This window comes from Bos mutus, chromosome 25, assembly GCF_027580195.1.
Source record: "Bos mutus isolate GX-2022 chromosome 25, NWIPB_WYAK_1.1, whole genome shotgun sequence".
NCBI classification, from domain to species: Eukaryota; Metazoa; Chordata; class Mammalia; order Artiodactyla; family Bovidae; genus Bos; species Bos mutus.
The window spans coordinates 4,940,296-4,959,903 of record NC_091641.1 but is presented as its reverse complement, the minus strand read 5'-3'; positions in this window follow the sequence as shown (position 1 = coordinate 4,959,903).

Here is a 19,608-nt window from a genome sequence, read left to right as displayed (position 1 = left end):
GCTCCAGCCCCATCAAAAACGGGAAGAGTTAAGTTCACATGCCGGCCCACACACCTCCACCCTCGCCAGTATGGCCTCCGAGTGGCCCCATGCTCCCTGCTCTGCCCCTCACGCTCCCTCTCCCTCCTCACTGGGAGCGGGAGCAGTGGGGACAGCAGGGAGTGGAAGGCGCACTGCCCCCAGACCCTGGGCACAGCGGTGTTCACTGGGCCTGTCAGAGGAGTGAGAACTGTGAAGAGAAGTCTGGCGAGAGACTGGAGGGTGGGGAGGTGGGACTTCAGGGCGCCCCTCCGTGCTCAGCCCCCGCCCCGCCCGCCTGGGCCCCGCGGTCACGGGCTGCTGGTGCTTTGTGTCCCTTCTTCCAGCTCTGAGGCCGAACAGCCCCCTGGACAGCAGGAGGGAAGAGCTGCCGGCTAGCGGAGACACGGGCTGAGCCGTGATTCGGGCGTGGATTTTTCCACCCCAGTCGCTGGAGGACAGCAGCATCAGGCAGCAGATTGCTGGGTGGAGAGTTTGAGAAAGAAGTGTATGAAGCGAGGGATCCAAGACTCCTCCCGAGATCTGGACACCACCCCTGTTTACAGCTCGATGAGTGTCCTTAAGGAACAAGCAAGCACTTCTGTGGGCTCAGCTCAAACATCTGAGCTTCTTCCCAGGAAAATTCTAGCGGAAACTCTGGCTTTGACAAAACCACTCTCACTTCAAAGCCGTCTACAGAAAGCGGGGCCTAAAAACCGTCCAGAGGCAGCAGCTCTGCCGTCTCAGTTGGTTCCCTCCCAGGGTATCTTGCTTCCAGGAGCTTTCCAGAATATTGTGGTTTCAAAACTTGGGGGCACAAATTCGAAAAGTGGATTTGAAGTGTCAGGTTTCAAAGTCGGTCGTCTTTGGAAGTGGTCTGGGTTTCTAAAATTTTGGTTGAAAAATGTTTGGGTTCTAATATCTTCCAGAAATGTTTCCCAGAGCACGGAGTTCCCACAGCACTTTGGGAGAAGGGCCGGGGTGTGGCGTGGGGGGTGTCGTGGGGCGCTGTGGGGGGAACCAGCCTGAGCAGGGCCTTCCTGGCCTGGGCAAGCTCTGCTGCCCCGCCCGCAGTCCGGTGGGGGAAGGACCTGGGCGCACCCAGGCTGCCTCAGGCAAGTGTGTCTTCAGAAGTCCCCTCCTGTGTGTGATTTCTCCTCCAGCCGTCCCCACCAGGCACTCTGCTAATGGGTACCGGTCTCTTTGCCAGAGGGCCCCTTTCATTCCTGACCTCGGGTGGTCCGTGGGTGTCATACTCCAAGGAGAAAGTTGTTGTGAGACTAGATTCTCCAAGGGAGGAGGTCTAATTTGGGAAAAGGCATATTGATGAAGTGCCAGGGCTTTCTGGAAGGTTCTTGTAAAGTTACGGGCTGGACCAGAATCCATAGTCATACAGATTATTGGCCCCACTTTGCGGATGGGGAAATTGAGACCCAGCGAGGCTGTGAAGGCGTGTTCCAGCCCCACCATTCCTAGGAACCCAGGTGTTCGACCCTAACTCCCCGCTGAGCCCTGCCCTTCAGCAGAGCGCTTAGGAGCAGCGCCTGCCACCGAGACACCTGACCGGCCCTCCCCCACCTGCCTTGTCTGCATTGGCCATGTGTCCGACAGCAGGCCTTGGAGGCTTCAGTGTCAGGCCCAGCCTTTGGGGAAAGCCTCCCTGCGAGGAGACACTGGCTGGAAAGAAGGAGGCAGGCAGAGCCTTGGGATGGCTTGGCCCTCAGGCTGCTGACGATGGAAGAGTGGGGAGTTGGCAGGAAGGACACACAGCCCATAGCCCGCCGCGGTCCCGGGGTGGAGTGATGTGGGCGACAGTCTTGGCGGTGGGGCCCAGGGCAGAGGGAAGGAAAGGAAAAGCCCAGCGGGGCAGCCCGCCCTGGGCGTCAGCACCCGTCTGCGGAGCCAAGAGAGTCTTGCCTTAAACATGTTAATTAATTTTAGGGTCTCTTCCCGTCCAGTGGAGCTCACACCACGTGGGCAGCAGCCAGAAAGGGCTGGGCGGCCTGCGCTTGGGGCTGCTTCCTCATCGGCCAAGGTGGCAGGGTGCCCGAGGCCGGCTGCCCTCAGCGGCCGTGAGCTCTGCCCAGAGCCAGTGCTGATGCCCCGTGAGGGCCAGACTGAGGGCACAATCAGAAGGGTGCCGTTCTAACACAGAGGTATCTGACCAAGGACTTCCTGGTGGCTCACATGATAATCTGCCTGCAATGCAGGATACCCAGGTTCCATCCCTGGGTCAGGAAGATCCCTTGGAGAAGGGAATGGCTACCCCTCCCAATATTCTTGCCTGGAGAATCCCATGGATATAGGAGCTGGGGTTCTAGTCTGTGGAGTTGCAAGGAGTCAGACACGACTGCGTGACTGACACTCGCACTGTCAACCAGGCACAGAGGGTGCACGCCACCTCCCTACAGCCTCCTGGGAAGGGGGCGCCCTGCCACAGCTGCTGAGAAGCCAGCCAGCCCTGCCCTCTCCCAGCTGGAACTTCTAGCCTGGCTTATGGACCCACCTGGAGAGGTAGTTACCTGACGAGGCCTGGAGACGCACTCAGGTGCTAGGTGGGGGCGAGGTGCAAGCCTTGAGTTAGCCTGCTCAGATGGCCCGGAGACGTGGGTTTTCTGAGCTCCTCGAGGCTGTGGCCGTGGAGTTGTGACAGGGGTCAAGGTGGCCCCCACGGGTACCCCGCTGCAGCCCCGCGCACTGCCTCCTCAAGGCTCCTAGGACCCGGTAGTGCACCCTCTGCCTTTGCTCTTTGCTGGCCTCCCAGGGGTGCCATCTGGATGAGCTGGGCCTGAATGGCACCGGGGGGCGGCCTGCAGGGAGGCCAGGGACGCTGAGTCGGCGCTGAGCCTGCCCAGGCTCTGGGACGGGCACTTGTGGGTGTCCCCATTACCCCAGGCCCATATGAACCTACTCCCAGCACGTGCAGGGCTGCCAGCGCCCCATCTCAGCCGGCGGAGGCCAGGCCCAGGCTCCAGCACCTCCACCGGGCAAGACGGGCCTCCTCACAGCCTCCCCTTGGCCACTCCTGACCCCTCCTGCCCTGGCCGTGGGCTTTCTCCACAGCCCTCCCTGCCTTGTCTCTCGTCTGCCAGCGTCCCGTGTCCCCGAGTGGACCCTCTGTGTGCCCACAGGGAACCTCATGGGCAGCACAGAGGCTGTTTTGCTGGATTCTCCTTGGAGGCTGTTCCCCCACCACCCCCGAATTTGGCTTGTCGAGTAAATAAACACTTCTAACATCTGTGCAGGTGAAGGAATTGGACCAGAAAACGTTTGAGAGGGAGGAGATCTTGGGGTCATCCCGAACCCACAGCAATCTCCCTAGCAGATTGGGTCAGCTTTGCCTTGCTCACCTGCCATGGCAGGAGGCTCACTACCTCACCACCCCTGGTAGCTGGATAACCTCTTCCTAACTCTGGGTCCAGCCTGCCTCTCTCTAACTCGGAAGCCACACAAACCTGTGGCCTCTTCCTCATTAGATGGGTTAGATCTCAGAAGATGGCTACTGTACTCGTCTCCCCAGGTTAAGGAGAGGCTCGTGTGAAAGCTGGCAACGGTAGAGGTCAGGGGACTTCCCTGGCTGTCCAGTGGCTAAGGCTCTATCCTCCCAGCGCAGGGGCCCGGTTCCATCCCTGGCCAGGGAACTGGATCCCGTGTGCAGCAACTAAGACTCAGTGCAGCCAAATACATGATTTTTTTTTTTTTTTAAGAGTGGCGGTCGGAGCCTGGCCCCAGCCCGTCACTGATTTGGGGGAATCAGTGATCCCAGTGCTCATCCTCTGCCTCTGCTTCCTGAGGACACTTTGAGAGAGGCATGCGAAAGATGCTGTAGCTTTCTGAGGGGCTTCGGGAAACTCCAAACCTCTCAGCTAGTGAAGACGCCAAAATGTGCTCTGCTCAGCAGAGTGGTCACATCTTGAATGGAAACACGTTCTGTCCTGGCCAAACACCTCGAGTGTTATGTAAGAATTGGCTGTCACAGCATCCACTTTTCTCAGCCTTTCTCCAAGCCCTGTGCACTCGGAGGGTATGAAGGCAGTAACTGGCATGCAGCCTGGTTGCGTGTACGTGTGTGGTGTGTGTGTGTGTGTGTGTGCATACGTGCATGCGTGAACTCGTGCCAGAGAGGGGGAGGGTGGTCAGGGGACCAGCCAGAGGGCAGGAAAACGCAGCAGCTGGCGCCTGTGCTGGTTGTGATCAAGGAAGCAGTGGGAATGCATGCAGATCCTTTCCTCAGGCACCAGGATGGGGTTGGTGGCCGTCCACTCGCACAGCGAGTGTGGAGCATCAGGAGGCACCCCAGGGAGCCCTGTGGCTCTAACGACTTCTGGGAGGGGCCTCTTTAGGGCGAGGTCGTGTGCACCTGGAGCAACTCTCCCCCTCCCCCGGTGTGGTCAGACTCTTCCCCCTAACTGGCATCAGCTGCCAAGAGAGTGAGTGACCGAGTGGATACCGGAGGCCACCGCGAAACCTGCCACAGGGACAGGGTCTGAGAGCTGCCCGGGCCTTCAAGGTGGCATCACCTCCTCCTAGAAGCCCCCTGGCTTCTCCCCCTATTCTGTGACAGCTGGGACCTCGCCTTTCCCCGAATCTCCTCACACGTGACCTCCACTCCGCTCCCGACTTCAGCTGCCACCGTGGCTTGTCTGCCCCCGTGATGGACAGTTCCAGAACTCACCCGGGCCGAGTTCTCGTGGGGCTCTCTCTCTTACTTTCTGTCTGCAAGGATGGTCATTCCCTGCTCTGGCCCCTCTTGGGGAGTCCCAGGAGATGTGTGGCTCAGTCTCCCCAGCTACTCCTGAGAAATGAATGAGGCAGACAGTTCTTTCTCTTGTTGCGTTACCAGAGTCGGGGCAGCGGGAGGGGGCTGGACAGGAGGGCCTGTGAGGGCAGCGGGGCTGGGCCTCCTGCTCACGGGGGCGGCGTGGCCGCGATCACAGGCCCTACTGACCCACCGGGTCAAAGGAGGCACCTCTTCCTCAGCTGCTGATTTCGATTCAAGTTTTGTTAAAAAAAAAAGTCATTTTCATGAAAAGAAGCACAAGAATAGAATTCAGAGTACTATGAGTTTTTCAGATAAAACCAAGATTTTTAGGATATTCCTCCTTTTATCGGCCACTCTGTTCCAGCTGCCCTGGGGGTAAAGAATCTGCCTGCCAGTGCAGGAGATGCAAGAGACACAGGTTTGATCTCTGGGTCAGGAAGATCCCCTGGAGGAGGAAATGGCAACCCACTCCAGTACTCTTGCCTGGAGAATTCCATGGACAGAGGAGCCTCTCGGGCTGCAGTCCAGGGGGGTGCAAAAGACAGGCCTGAGTGAGTGAGCACACACGCGGCTGTTCCGGTGGGGCAGACCTAGCCGCGGTTTGTCAAGATTGCCTTGTTGCCCACCAGGTGCCATCTCGTTGAACCTTTCCAACAACCCTTTGAACTACATGTTAATTCAAAATTTTCTTATAACTTCCCTAAAAGCTAAACAAGAAGTGAAATTAATTTTAGCAATGTATTTGACTCAATATATCCAAAATGTTATTTCAGTTTGTAAATCATATAAAAATTATTGTAAGCTATTTTACAGCCTGAGCGTCTAAATTATTTTTTTATACTACGGCTTCAACATCCAGTGTGTATTTTATACTCACAGCATATACCACTTCAGGCCAGCCACGTTTCAAGTGCTCAGTTCAGTTCAGTCGCTCGGTCGTGTCCGACTCTTTGCGACCCCATGGACTGCAGCACGCCAGGCTTCCCTGTCCATCACCAACTCCCAGAGTTCACCCAAACTCATGTCCGTTGAGTCGGTGATGCCGTTCAAGTGCTCAGGTGGTCCCAAGTGGCCAGAGGCCGCCATGATAGACCATGTAGGTTTGAGGGGTGGGCTCCGTAGCTGTCTCAGTTTCATAGATAAGGAAAGTGAAGCGAGAGAGGGATTTGACCAAGATGGAAGTCCTCCAGGCCACTGCCCAGCAGCTGCTCCAGGATTTTGGCTCTGTTCAGGCAGGAACCTTCCCAGGGGCCAGACACCAGCCTGCCCTGTGGCTCTGGAGTGACCCCAGGGCTTTCCCTACCCTTCTCCCGATGCCATGGGCACAAGCGAGGTCCCCTCTGGGGAGGTGTGTGTGCTCAGTTGCTTCAGTCGTGTCCAACTCTGTGTGCAAGCCCATGGACTGTAGCTCGCCAGGCTCCTCTGTTCATGAGATTCTCTGGGCAAGAATACTGGAGGGGATAGCCATTTCCTTCTCCAGGGGATCTCCCTGACCCAGGAATTGAACCCGCGTCTTGGCGGGTGGGTTCTTTACTACTAGCGGCACGTGGGACCTCTGGGGAGGGGTCCAGCAGGCAAGGTGACCGGGTCCCTGGGTCGGCTCAGGGCTGGGTTTGCCTGTGTCCCCATGACTCCCGCCAGGGGGCAGCCTCGGGTCAGGAATACCACCTGCCGGGCGGGGCCTTTGCTGGGAAATCCAAGGGCTTTTCCAAGGGGCTTGGGCAGTTCCCGGGCCTGGTGAATCTTTCTGCAGCGAGGGGCTGGCAGGAGAGGGGTGCCCTCTCATTCCGCTCCAGTACTTGCTCTCTGTGGAGGTCACTCCCCACCTCGGGCCCCTGTTGAGGGGTCCTGGAGACGTGTGGTTTGGCCTCCCCCAGGTCCTGAAGCCCCATGGACGTGGCCCCAGGACCACCAGGCCCGAGTTGGTCCTTGGGCCTCCTCTGTTCTGGGGGTGACCTAGAGTACAGGCACGTGCACACGCTCTGGACGGGGTCCAGCCCCCGCACACACTTGGCCACTTGTGGGGGCCCCGACAGACGTGGCTCTGTGTGTCTTGTCCATCTTCTCACTGGATTGGTGGAGTTTTGAGAGTTCTTACAAACCTTGGAAATGAGTCCTTCGTCAGATGTGTGGTTTGCAAATATTTGCTCCTGCTCTGCAAGTATGTGCCTTTTTGTCCTTTAAGAGGGTCTTTTACGAGCAGGAGGTTTGTTTTTTTTTAATTTTGATGAGATTCAACTTATTCATTTTTTTTTAACGGACTATGACTTTGGTGTTAGATCTAAGAGCTCTTCCACCAAGTCCTGGGTCCCAAATCTCTCCTATGCCATCTTCTTTAGGTTTTCTATTATACACTTAAACCCATGATTAATTTGAGTTGATTTTTAAAAATAAATTGTGATGCTTAGATTGAAGTTTACATTTTTTTTAAAAAACGATTTCTTTTAGGCTGTGCCGGGTGTCTGTTGATGCATGTGGGCTTTCTCTAGGTGCGGTGACCAGGGGCTTCTCTTGTCACCATGCACGGGCTCTGGGCGTGAGCTTCAGCGGTTGCGTTTGAGGGCTTAGTGGTTCCGTGGCATGTGGGATCTTCTCGGGCCAGGGGTTGAACTGGCGCCCCTTGCACGGCAAGGCGGCTCCTTAGCCACTGGATCACCAGCGATGCCCCTGAAGTTTACTACTGCCTGTGGCCGGTCAGTTGTTCCAGTGAGGTTCACTGCAAAGGCAGTCTTCCCTGCACTGAATTGCTGTTGCACTTTGGTCAAGGATCAGCTGGCTGTGCCCACGTAGCCCTCTCCCGGTTCCTGTTGCTCCCTCCACCTGCGTGCCTGCCCTCCACCCACACCTCGCACTGCTGATCTCTGTCATCGTCCAGTAAGGCTTAAAGCTGAGCAGTGTCTGCTCCTTTTATTCTTCTTCAGAATTGTTTTAGGTGAGTTCCTCTATCTTTCTACATACATTTTAGTGTACTTTTTTCTATTTCTACAAAAAAGATTGCTGGGGTCTTTGCAGGAATTGCATTAATCTGTATAGCAATTTAGGGAGAAATGACATCTTGACTATGTTGAGCCTTATATTCCAGGAGAAAAGTTTGTCTCTCCACTATTAAGTCTTGTTTCTTCCTTTGGTATTTTGCAGTATAAAAGTCCTATGCGTGTTTTGTTAGATTTGCACCTGTGTTTGTGTGCTAAGTCACTCAGTTGTGTCTGACTCTTTGCGACCCCACGGACTGTAGCCCGCCAGGCTCCTCCATCCATGGGATCCTCCAGGCAAGCACACTGCAGTGGGTTGCCGTGCCCTCCTCCATGGTTTCCACCCAGGGATCAAACCCACATCTCTTACATCTCCTGCACCGGCCGGCAGATTCTTTACCACTAGCGTCACCTGGAAAGCTCTAGATTTGCGTCTTGAGTTTTTATTTTTAGTGATTATAAATACTATTGTATTTTTCACACAATAAAATAATATGACAAACACAGATACTATAATACCACAAAATAATACACGTTTGTTTCCTTAAAAAAACAGGTCTGTTGATGAAGTAAAATTAACATCATACAAAATTTGCCCTTTGCACATGATTTCTAGTAAATTTACAGGGTCGTACAACTATAACCACGATCCAGTTTTAGAACATTTCCATCACGCCAAAAGTTGCCCCAGCCCGTTTAGCCCGCTCTGCCTCCGCTGGAACCCCAGGAAACCACTGGCCTGCTTTCTGTGTCTATTGGCCTGCCTTTTCTGAACATTTATATTGACGGAATCATGCAGTATTAGTAGCCCTGTGTGTCTGGCTTCACTTAGCGTGTTTCTGAGAGTCACTCAGCTGTCACAGGTATCAGTGCTTAATTTTTCAGCTGCTGAACAGTGTCGCGTCGTCCGGATGGACTCCGTCTTGTTCGGCCATTCCTCAGCTAATGGGCGTTTAGACGGTTTCCGGTCGGGGAATGCTGTGGAGATAATGCGATGCACATTCGTTTATTGAGGCATCTGTGTGTGGACATATGTTTTCATTTCTCTTGAGTAGATTCCTGAGAGTGGAAATTCTCGGTCACACGGAAGTGTAACCTTTTAAAGACACTGCAGACTGTTCTACAAAGCGGCTGTACCGTTTTGCATGTCGGCAGCAATGTATGAGGGTTTCCGTTTCCCCGGTCCTCACCACGCCTGTTCCTCTCTCTCTGATTCCAGCCGTCCTGGTGGTGGTGCTTTAGTCCCTAAGTCATGTCTTGGCCTTTGTGACTCCATAACTGTAGCCCACTAGGCTCCTCTGTCCATGGGGTTTCCCAGGCAAGAAAACTAGAGTGGGTTGCCATTTCCTTCTCCAAGGGATCTTCCTGACCCAGGGATCCATCCACATTCCCAATGCAGGGGCCTGGGTTTGATCTCTGGTCAGGGAACTAGATCCAGCGTGCTGCTACTAAGACTCGTTGCAGCCAAATAAATAAATAAAAATACTTTTTAGACGAAATATAATCGATTTTTGTATATTGATTTTAAATCCTGCTACCTTGCTAAACTCATTTATTAGTTCTAATAGCTCTGGGGGGAGATTCCTGAGGATTAACGTAACACACGCAGGACTGTGTCATCTGTGAGTCGCGATGGTCTTGCTTCTTCCTTTGCAACTGGGAGCCTTTCATTTATTTCTTTTGTTTTATCTTATTTTATTTTCGCTTTTTCCACTGGCTGGAGCCTTCAGTATAGTGTTGAATAAGAGTGGCAAGAGCAGATATCCTTTTTTTCCCCAACGTTAGAGAGGAAAATGTGGTCTTTCATCATGAGGTCTGGTATTATCATACTTTTCGTAGGTTCCTTTATCAGTTTGAGGAAATCCCCTGCATTTCTAGTCTGCTGTGAGTTTTTATCTCGAATGGGTGTGAGACTCTGTCAGACGCTTTTCCTGCATCTATCGAGGTTATCCTGTGGGTTTTCTCTCCTCTTTTGTCGGCTGGGAATGTTACATTAATTGATCTGAGAATGTAAACCAGCTTTGCGTTCCTGGAATAACCCCGTTGGTCGTGGTGTGTGACCTTCTACACGTCACTGTGTGCAGTTTGTAGTGTCTTGTTAAGGGTTTTTGCTTCCGTTTTCATAAGGATATTGCTCTGTAGTTTTCTTGTGATGTCTTTGTTTTGGTGTTGGGGAATGTCCTCGTAGAACGAGTTGGAAAATGTTTTCTCTTTCATTTTGTGAGAGTTTTGGTATTATTTTTTCTTCAAATGTTTGGTAGAATTTATCAGTAAGGCCATCTGGGATGGACTTTTATTTGTGAGAAGAATTTAAGTTACTAATTCAATTTCCTTGCTACAGGTCTTTTCCAACTTTCAATTTATTCTTAAACCAGTTTTTAAATGTTGAGCCTTTATGGGAATTCATTCATCACATCTGAGTTGTTTATTTTGCTGACATGAAGTTGTTCATAATATTCTCTTGTAAGCCTTTCTTTCTGTAGGATAAGTGTTCTTACCTCTTTTGTTCCTGAATTTGGTAATGTATACCTTCTGTCCTTTTTTTTTTTTTTGTCAGTCTAGCTAAAGATTTTTTTTTTTTAATTTTTTAAAATTAATTAATTTTCACCACACTGCTTGGAAGATTCCCTGGGGAAGGGATAGGTTACCCACTCCAGCCTGCATGGGTTTCCCTGACAGCTCAGACAGTGAAGAATCCACCTACAATTCGGGAAACCTAAATTCAGTCCCTGGGTTGGGAAGATCCCCTGGAGGAGGGCATGGCAACTCACTCCAGTATTCTTGCCTGGAGAATCCCATGGACAGAGGAGCCTAGTGGGCTACAGTCCATAGGGCTGCAAAGAGTTGGAAATGACTGAGCAACTAAGCACAGCTCGCTCAGCCTGTAGGATCTTAGTTTCCCCAACCAGGAATCGAACCCTAGCCCCCTGCATTGAAAGCATGGAGTCTTAACCACTAGACAGCCAGGGAAGTCACGGTATTTTTTAAAAAGACGACCTGTGGTTTCATTGGTTTCCTCCCTTTCTGCTGCCGTTGATTTCTGTGTTGGTCTTTATTATTTCCTTCCTTATGCTTGCTCTGGGGTTAGTTTTCTCTTCTAGCGTTTCAGGTGGAAACATCGATTTGAGACTTTTGATCGAGGTGTTCAGAACAGTTTGCTTTAAGCACTGCTTTGTTGCAGTGCTTGTTATGCTGTGTTTTCATTTTCGTTTGGGCTTTCCAGGTGGTTCCGTGGTAAAGAATCCACCTGCCAGTGCAGGAGACTCAGGAGTCGTGGGTTCGATCCCTGGGTCGGAAAGATCCCCTGGAGGAGGGCATGGCAACCCACTCCAGTATTCGTGCCTGGGAAATCTCACGGACAGAGGAGTCTGGTGGGCTGCAGTCCCTACAGTTGCAAAGAGTCGGACACGACTGAAGCGACTGAGCACGCAGGCCTGCATTTTCATTCGGTTTAAAACATCCCCTGTTTTCTCTAGTGATTTCTTCTTTGACTCATGTTTTCTTGAAACATGTTGTTTCTTTTCCAGATATTTGAGGGTTTCCCGGATGATTTTCTGCTGTTGGTGTCTGACTTAATTCCACTGTGGCTGGAACACACTCTGTGCAGTTTCAGTCTTCTTAAGCGTCTTGAGACGGGATCTGTGGCGGAGCACACACTCGATCCTGGGATGCTTCCAGGTGCGCTCGGGAAGAGCGTGTTCTGCCCCTGCTGGGTGGGGTGTCTGTGCCTGTCGGGTCTAGTTGGGTGTGGTGTTGTTCACGTCTTGTCTGTCTTCCCTGACTTTCTGACGAGTTGCTCTATCTGTTACCCAGCGTAGGGTGTTGGAATCTCCAACTGTGTTGTTTAATTTTTTCCTTCCAGTTCTGTCGGCTTTTGCTCCTTGTACTTTGAGACTCTTACGTTAGCAATGCAGCACTTACAATTGTGTATCATCATGAAATGTCTCTAGTCGTACGTCTCATCTTAATGTTTGTCTTGTCTCATGTTAATACAGCCTCCTGAGCTGCTCTGTGGCCGGATGTTTGCATGTGGATCTTCTTCTGTGCATTTTCTTTCACCTATTTGTGTCTTTGAATCTAAGGTTTAGACAGTATAGAGTTGAATCTTGATTTTAAAACCTTTTTGTCATGCAAAATTTTTGTAATACAGTCTGAAAGCATTGGCCTTTTGATTGGGGTGTTTAGACTCAAATTCACATTTAATGTAATTATTCAGATAATTCACATAAATATTCACAAAAGAGAAGCAGGTTTGATCCTTGTGTTGGGAAGATCCCCTGGAGGAGGGCATGGCAACCCATTCCAGTATTTTTGCCTGGAGAATGACATGGACATTCTCCTCCTCCATGGACAGAGGAAGCTGGCAGGCTACAGTCCATGAGGTTGCACAGAGTCAGACACAATTGAAATGAATTAGCACACATGCACACACACACCATTTAATTTCTCTGTTTTTGTGGGGTTTTTTATCTGCAACTTTTGCATGCAGAATCTTAGGGCTCAAACCAGGGATGAAGCCTTGGGTCCCCTGCATTGGAAGAGCAGAATCTTAACCTCTGGTCACCAGGGAAGTCCCTCTGTTGATTTTTTGAAACTATATTTTTAATAATTTTCTTAGTGTTAGCCTTGAGGTTTACATATGCGTCTTATCAGCATCTCCTTCTGAGTAACACTGACTTAATTCCGTAAAGTTTATAACTCCACCGCCCTCCGCTGTTGTGCTGTTATTGTCATGTGTGTTACAGCTGTGTCTGTCATAAATACCGTGGTAAAATTATGTATTATATCAAAATACACAGTGTTATCCTCATTTAGTTACACAATCTTATATCTTTAAAAAAAGTTAAGAAATCAGAATATATTTACCGGGTCTTTTATTTAATGCACATATTTACCATCCCGATGCTTTTCATTTATTTCTGTAGATTCGAGTTACTGTCTCTCGTCATTTCTCCTCACCCAGAAGGACTTCTAGTCTTTATTGTAAGACAGGTCTGCCTGCAGTGCTTCTGCCTGGACTTTTTTAACCTGGAAGTGCTTTTGGTTCACCTTCATTCATGATAGTTTTGCTGGAGGTAGGATTTTGGGGTGACCTCTCTTTCTTTTGCTGCTGTGAGCACGTCCTCCCGCTGGCCTCCCTAATGTCATTCTACCGCTGTTCCTGTGAACATGAGGCTTGTTTTTCTCTTGCTGTTTTCATATGTTTTTTGAAGATTTTTTAAAACTATTAGACATTGGATTTTATTTTATTTTTCGGCTGTGCCCCACAGCAGAGCGGGGGGTCTTAGTTCCCCCACCAGGGATTCAATCCATGCCCCCTGCAGGAGAAGGGTGGAGTCCTAACCACTGACCACCAGGGAAGTCCCTGGTTTCATGTTTTTCCTCTGTGTTTGATTTAACCCTGTGGTGACCATGGGAAGGTGGGTGCATTCGGTAGGCCCATTCTTGTGTCCTTCGTTCAAGACCCAGATCCAGCAGAGAACACCAAATGGCCCGTCCTGGACTGACCCGGGGAGGGAGGGGGGTCCAGAAGGAAGACCCACCAGATGCCTTCAGCTTCTGAGGGGGATCTTCTTCGCCTCAAGACCGCAGTGCACAGGGGAAGGACAAGTGTCCAAAGAGAAGCTGGCGAGCGTTTGAAAAGGGGCGAGTGAGACGGTGTCCCTTCCTGCTCCGTGGTGAGGGGTTAAGGAAGGTGACAACTTACAGGGAAGATCTGTGCCCGGGGACGGAACTGGCTGAAGGGCATATAGGCAGAGGCCGGGGGGCGTCTGAGCCGCGCGTGCTCCGGTCTGCCTGGGAACGGGCCGGGGGGAGCGGCCCGCGCCGGCTGGATGTGCTCACGGCCCGCGTCACAGCGGTGCTGTCATTTTGCTGACACTCCCTTGCAAAGGTGGGGAACCCCGCTCGTCATCTGAACGCCTCAGGCCCCGACTCAGAGCCTCATCCCAAGGCCGACCCTGACTCCCCAGCTCACTTCTTCCCTGGGCCCCCGCTTCCCCAGGTGCCAAAGCCGGTGCCTGCTCAGCCCCCAGGGCGGCTGACAGCCCGGAGCGTGGGAAAGCCGTCGCCAGTGTGCCGGCCTGGCTCCTCGCGCTCACCACACTCCAACACCCAGACAATGCCAGCCTCTGAGCAGAGCCCTGGGTGGGCTGTAACCATGGCAAGGGCCCTGCCAGGCAGCAGAGCCAACTGCCCGTCCAGGGTCAGCCGGGCCTGTGGCCCTGGTTACCGCTTTGTCCCGTGGGCTGGAACTGGTCCCAGGCAAGCGAGCTCTGAAACGCGGGCTGTCGGGGAGGGCAGTGCTCACCGCACAGGAACGAGGCTCGGGGCTGGAGGGAGGGTCCAGCAGCGTCCAGGCAAAGCACGCCCAGGTCAGGGTGCGGCGGGGGCGCCTCCTCAGGGGCCGCAGGAGCATGCCACCTCCGTCACCCGCACCCCCTCCTCCGTGCGCTCCTCCCCCACAAGGCCCAGGGCCTGGCGCTCCCGGAAGGAGGCTGCCCCCTTCTCCAGGTTCCAGGAGGTTCCAGGCAGCTGGCCAGAGTACGCAGGGTCCCTTCCAGCCCGCCCCTGGGCTCCCTCAGGGCCTGGATGGGCCACAGCCACTGGCTCTGCCCACTTCCCACTACCTGCCTGCTCCTCCCAGGTTCCCCTCCCAGACCTGCAGGAATCAGACACAAGGGTGGGCCTGTCAGGGCCACAGAGACCCACTCCTCCCCAGCTGTGGAGGTTAGAGCGCCCATCCCCCAAAATGGTGTTTACAAAACCCATGTTTGCAAGCACAAAACCTCATTTGAAAAAAAGAAAAGAGTAAGGAGGACCTCCCTGGTTGTCCAGTGGTTGAGAAGCCGCGTGCCAATGCAGCAGCAGGAGCTTGCTCCCTGGTCCAGGGAGACCCCGCACACCGCACGGCAGCTAAGCCCATGTGCCACAGCCACCGCGTCCACAGTAGTGGGCTGCAAAACCCCGGGCGCTTAGAGCCACCGCTGCCCCCTCTCCACAGCTGGAGAGAGCCTGCGTGCAGCAGTGAAGACCCAGCACGGCCGTAAATAAATGTAAAAAATACTTTTAAAAGGAAGAAAAGCAATGAAAAGAGCACTAAACATATATGTACATACATGTTTTTTCCAACAACATCCACACAAATATCCAGAAAGCTCTGGAATCAGATTGCCTGGGTTCGGATCCCAGCTCTGCCAAGGCCGTGCCGTGTGACCCCAGGCAAACGTCTTCCCCTCTCTGTGTCTGAGATCCCTCGTCTAAAAATCGACAATGGGCCCGACCTCAGGGGGCTCTTGTGAAGACGAGTGAGGTCACTACTAAGTGTTTAGAAAAGACAGCTTCTGGCTGAGCCCCTGGGGGCCCCGGGTCCCAGCTGTCACAGGTCTCACATGTTTCACCACTGAGCCCTCTCTTGGCAAGTCCTATCCCCCCAAAGCTGGGTTGCCTTTAACCCCTGAAATCATCACCAAGACCCCAAGTGGGAAGGGACAGTGAACAGAGAGGAGAATGGGGGGCGTGGCACAGACTCTGGAGGAGAGCTGCCCCTCCCCCAGGGAACAGGACCTGACTTTCAGAGGTGCCCCCCCTCTAAGCTGGGAGAGGGACCCCGCCCCCCTGGAGGGGCCCCAGAGGAGCGGGAGGCTGATGCCTCTCGCCCATCCCGGTTCCTCCGCTCCCAGCTCTTCTCCCCTCTGCCTGGCGGAACCTTCTCAGCTCCCCACCCAGGGATCCCGGGCTGCCCTTCTCCTTCTAGGGAGGAGGACATGAGCCCAGGCCTTTAGAGGACCAGGCGGCCTGGGGAGGGTACGTTCCTCCCATGTCACCTCCCTACCCATGGGACCAAAACGGGCTGGTGGGGAGATGGGGCTTCAGCACAGTGAGGCCAGTAGGAACGCCGTCTGCACATCAGGGGCGCTGCCCCCCAACAAAACCCACAGCCACGGCCCAGCGAGGAGGCTCAGCCCACTTCTGTGCAGGACCTCGCCCTCCACAGGCCTCCCAGGCGCACTGGTCAGCCCCCAGGGCCCGCTGGAGTGGACCACCCCAGCACGGCAGCACCACCTCCACCCCCTGCAGGAGAGCCTGTCGGGGGAGACGGGGCTGGGGGCTCGACGTCAACGGGAGGGGCCCCTCCTCCCTGAGTCAGCTGATGTCCACGGGGCATCCCACAAGGAAGGGCTGCTGCTCCTGGGGCTGCGGCAGGGGCTTCCCTTGGCTGGGGCCCTCAGCCTTGGGACTGGAGTCACTGCCTCGGTGCTGAAAAGACAGCTCCGGCTGATGGGTGAGGAGGGGGTAATCGGGAGGGACAAGCCCCCTACTCAAGGTGGCGCTGCGCGGTGACTGAGGGCTCAGGGGCTCCAGCCAGGGTGGGGAGGGGAGCTGGGGCAAATAACACCTGCCCCGTGCCCCCCTCTCCAAGGCCAAGTGTCCAACTGGAAAGTGAGCATCAGAGAAGCTGTAATTGGCTCAAGTCCATCATTCAGCGAGGGCTTCCCTGGAATCCCATGGCTACAGTCCAGGGGGTCCCAAAGAGTCGGACACGACTGAGTGACCAACTCTCGCACACGCGTCATTCAGCACAGGGCCAGGGCTGGGGTTCCGCAGGAACGCAGACAGGAAGGGTCTGGCTGTGCCTGGTTCTCCCCGTCTCAGAGCTGGCCTCAGGCCCAGGCTGTTATTCTGCGGGAGCTGAAACCCTGGGCCCAGGAACTCCCTGTGCGGGCCCTGGAAGTGGGTCCCTCAACCTGCCACTGGGGTTTAGGCAGACCTGTGTCTGGTGCCTCTGCTGGCCAGTCTGTTCCTCGGGATGTGGAGAGGCTTTCAGAACATGGGGTGGGGGACAGGAAGGCACCTGCCCCCCCAGCCCCAGTAACCTGTAACCCTGTCCCACTGGGACTGCACAGGCAACAGTGGGTTTCAGAGCAGAGGTCCTGAGCCGGTCAGCCCCAGGGAAGCTTGCAGGTTGACGCCTCGTTCAGTGTACATAGTGGTCAGTATTTGTTAGTAAAAACAGATGTTATTGGACAGAACTTAACTTGGGGTTTTTAAAAGTCAGAGCAGCTGCCCACTCTGGCCCCACGTTCTCCTGTGCCTAGTGTGAGGGGTGAGCACAGGAGGGGACCGTCTCAGCTCTGGCTGGCCAGGCAGGGAGAGACAGCTGGCAAACCTGGGAGCGGCTGGATCCATGAACCAAACTCTGCTCGTCAGGAGCAAGTGCAGCAGTGACGGGACTGGACTCGGCCAGGGAGCCTCGCGGCCCCTGCGGGGAGACGGCGTGCAGAAGAGGGGCCTGAATGGCAAGAAGGGGCGGGCCGGCTGAGCGCAGGGGGAGGGCGTGCAGGGAGGAGCGGTTCGAAGGCCCCAGGGCAGACACGGCGCCTGCTCCAGGACTGGACACGGGCAGAGGAGCAGCGGGAGACGTGAAGCTGGAAGTGCGAGGCCTGCAGGCGCAGAGGGGAGGGGTTGGGCTTGTTCTCAAGCCCCAAGTGTGGGGCCCACCTTAAACAGGACGGAGGTGGCAGGAGAGGCCTCTACCGTCCCCTGGTCCCGGTTGGGAGGGTCATCTCTGACTTGTTCAAATCTCTAACTGGTCTTCCCCAAGTCAGTCATTCCCTTATTCGTTCAGCAACTTTCAGAGCTACATGTGCTCTGGAGCAGCTGGGGCTGGGGGAGGAGGCTGGAGTAAGACCTGGTCCCTGGCCTCCAGAAGAGGCAGTGTGAGGAGGGCAGGAGGTGGAGGGGAGCAGAAGTCAGGGAGGGCTTCCAGGGGAGGTGTCACTGAGCCAAGGGGACAGTGTCAGTTCTGGCCGCGGCTGTGGCGCTGGGCTGGGGCGCAGTTGTAGACAGGTGGGTACCCCTGCCCTGTGTGCTGAGAGCAGGGTGGGTCATGGAAGGGTCACTACACGGCACAAGGCTCCTGCAGCAGGACTCTCTGAGGCCATAGGCCCCTGCACCCAGTTCATAGCTGGGGTCAAAACCCATTGGGCCTGGGGCCCCTGAGGTCTGACCTGCCCCACGGAAGCGCTGATTCAAAGCGGCCTCAGCTCAGGACCAACTTTGAGGGATGCTGTGTGTGTGTGTGTGCGTGTGTGTGTGTGTTTGAATTCTGTCAGATGGATTTTTTGGCTCCATCTCTCATCTGCTGAGCAACCCTAGGAAAGTCACTTAACCTCTCTGAGCCTGCTTCCCACCTGTAAAAGGAATGTTCTCTCTATACCTGGCCAAGTTCTTGGGCGATGGTGCAGACCTGGCCCTCGAGTAGAACCCAGCAAAATCCAAAGTCAGTGTCTGAGCCCAGGATGTCCCCAGACTCAGCAGCCCTTGCCCCGAACTGAAGAAAATTGAAACCTGTGTGTTCCCGCCCTCCCACCTTGCATCACTCTCGGGGAGGCAGAGTTTCACCAGGAGGGGAGACTTTTGCCCACGAGACCAGGCCCAGAGAGGGCAAGCAGGCATCTCGAGTCGAAGCAGGGGGCCCGGACCGTGAGCAGGGAGCCCCGCCGGTGGGCTCGGACCCCTACCCTCACCCTGGCCCCTTCCCACCACCCCAGTCCTCCCCAGAGCCTGACCGGCTACACGTCCACTGGCCCGCCAGCCCCCAACCCCTCCTGGCCGGCACAAAAGGCCGGGCCTCCTGCAGGAGGGGGTGGGAAGGGGTTCCTGGGCCAGCTGGGCCATGGACACAGGCGGGGAAGTGAGCGGAGACAGGAAGGAAGCTGCTCTGCTGGAGGCTGGGGCCGCCATTGTCCCACCTGGGGGCGGGGGCCCTGTGTCTGCCCTCTGTCCCGGTGCCTGGCAGCTCCTCCGCTCTGGAGGGCCCTGGCCGGGGTGGTCACTGGGCCCTGCTCTCTCTGAGCCCCTCCCTGCTGCCCTCCTTCCCTCCCAGCCTCAGGTTCCCCGTTAACCTTAGAGCAGGAGACACCAGGGTGGATCCTGCCAGGGATTCCTCTCCCGGGCTTCTGCTGAGTCAGTTCCCGAGCCCCAGCACTCCCCGTGAGCTGAGGGCTCACCCGGGCCCCAGAGGGTCAGAAGCTTGCCCAGGGTCGCCCCTTGCCCCTCGGAGCCGCAGAGCTGCCTCTCGGACCCAGGCCGCCGCTGCTGTGGCCACCCTCCTGTGTCTGCGATTGCTGACCTAACTTTTCTCTAAATCACTCACGTGTACAGGGTGGATACCTGTTAAGATTCATTCTAAACTGTGCTGTCACGGCTTTGATTGAGATGGACAGAGGGGTGGATGGGTGAGCTCTGAAACCAGGACCAGGGGACCCCCAGCCATGTGCACTCTCCCTAGACGTGACCCCCAGGGCTCCCCCGTCCGCCCCACACACCCAGAAGGGCACTTCTGTCCAGGTGGGACCTCTTCCCTCCACCCCTCGAGTAGCAGGGTGAGGAGACAGTTTTGGGACTTCCCAAGGGGGCGGAGCTGGAGGGTGTGAGTTCCGGTGTCCTGGGTGAGGACCAGCTGGGACCTTCGGACCAGGAGCCCTCCCCTCTCCTAATCTCATCACCACTTCCACCCCCGCCTCCTAGAGGAGGACTCCCCCCTGAAGGCAGGAGGAGAAGGGGGTGACAGAGGATGAGGTGGTTGGATGGCATCATCGACTCAATGGAAAAGCGTTTGAGCAAACTCCGGGAGGCAGTGAAGGCCAGGGAGGCCTGGCGTGCTGCAGTCCAAGGGGTCGCAAAGAGTCAGACACAACTGAGCAACTGAACAGTAACAACAACCCCAAGCCTGTGTCGATCGCAGCCCCCCAGACCCCTATGTCCTGGGGATGAGTTAAGGGTCAGACCATCCCCAAGACACAGGTCTCAGGGACTTCTGCCCCTACCCCGCACCGGCCCACTCCCGTCTCA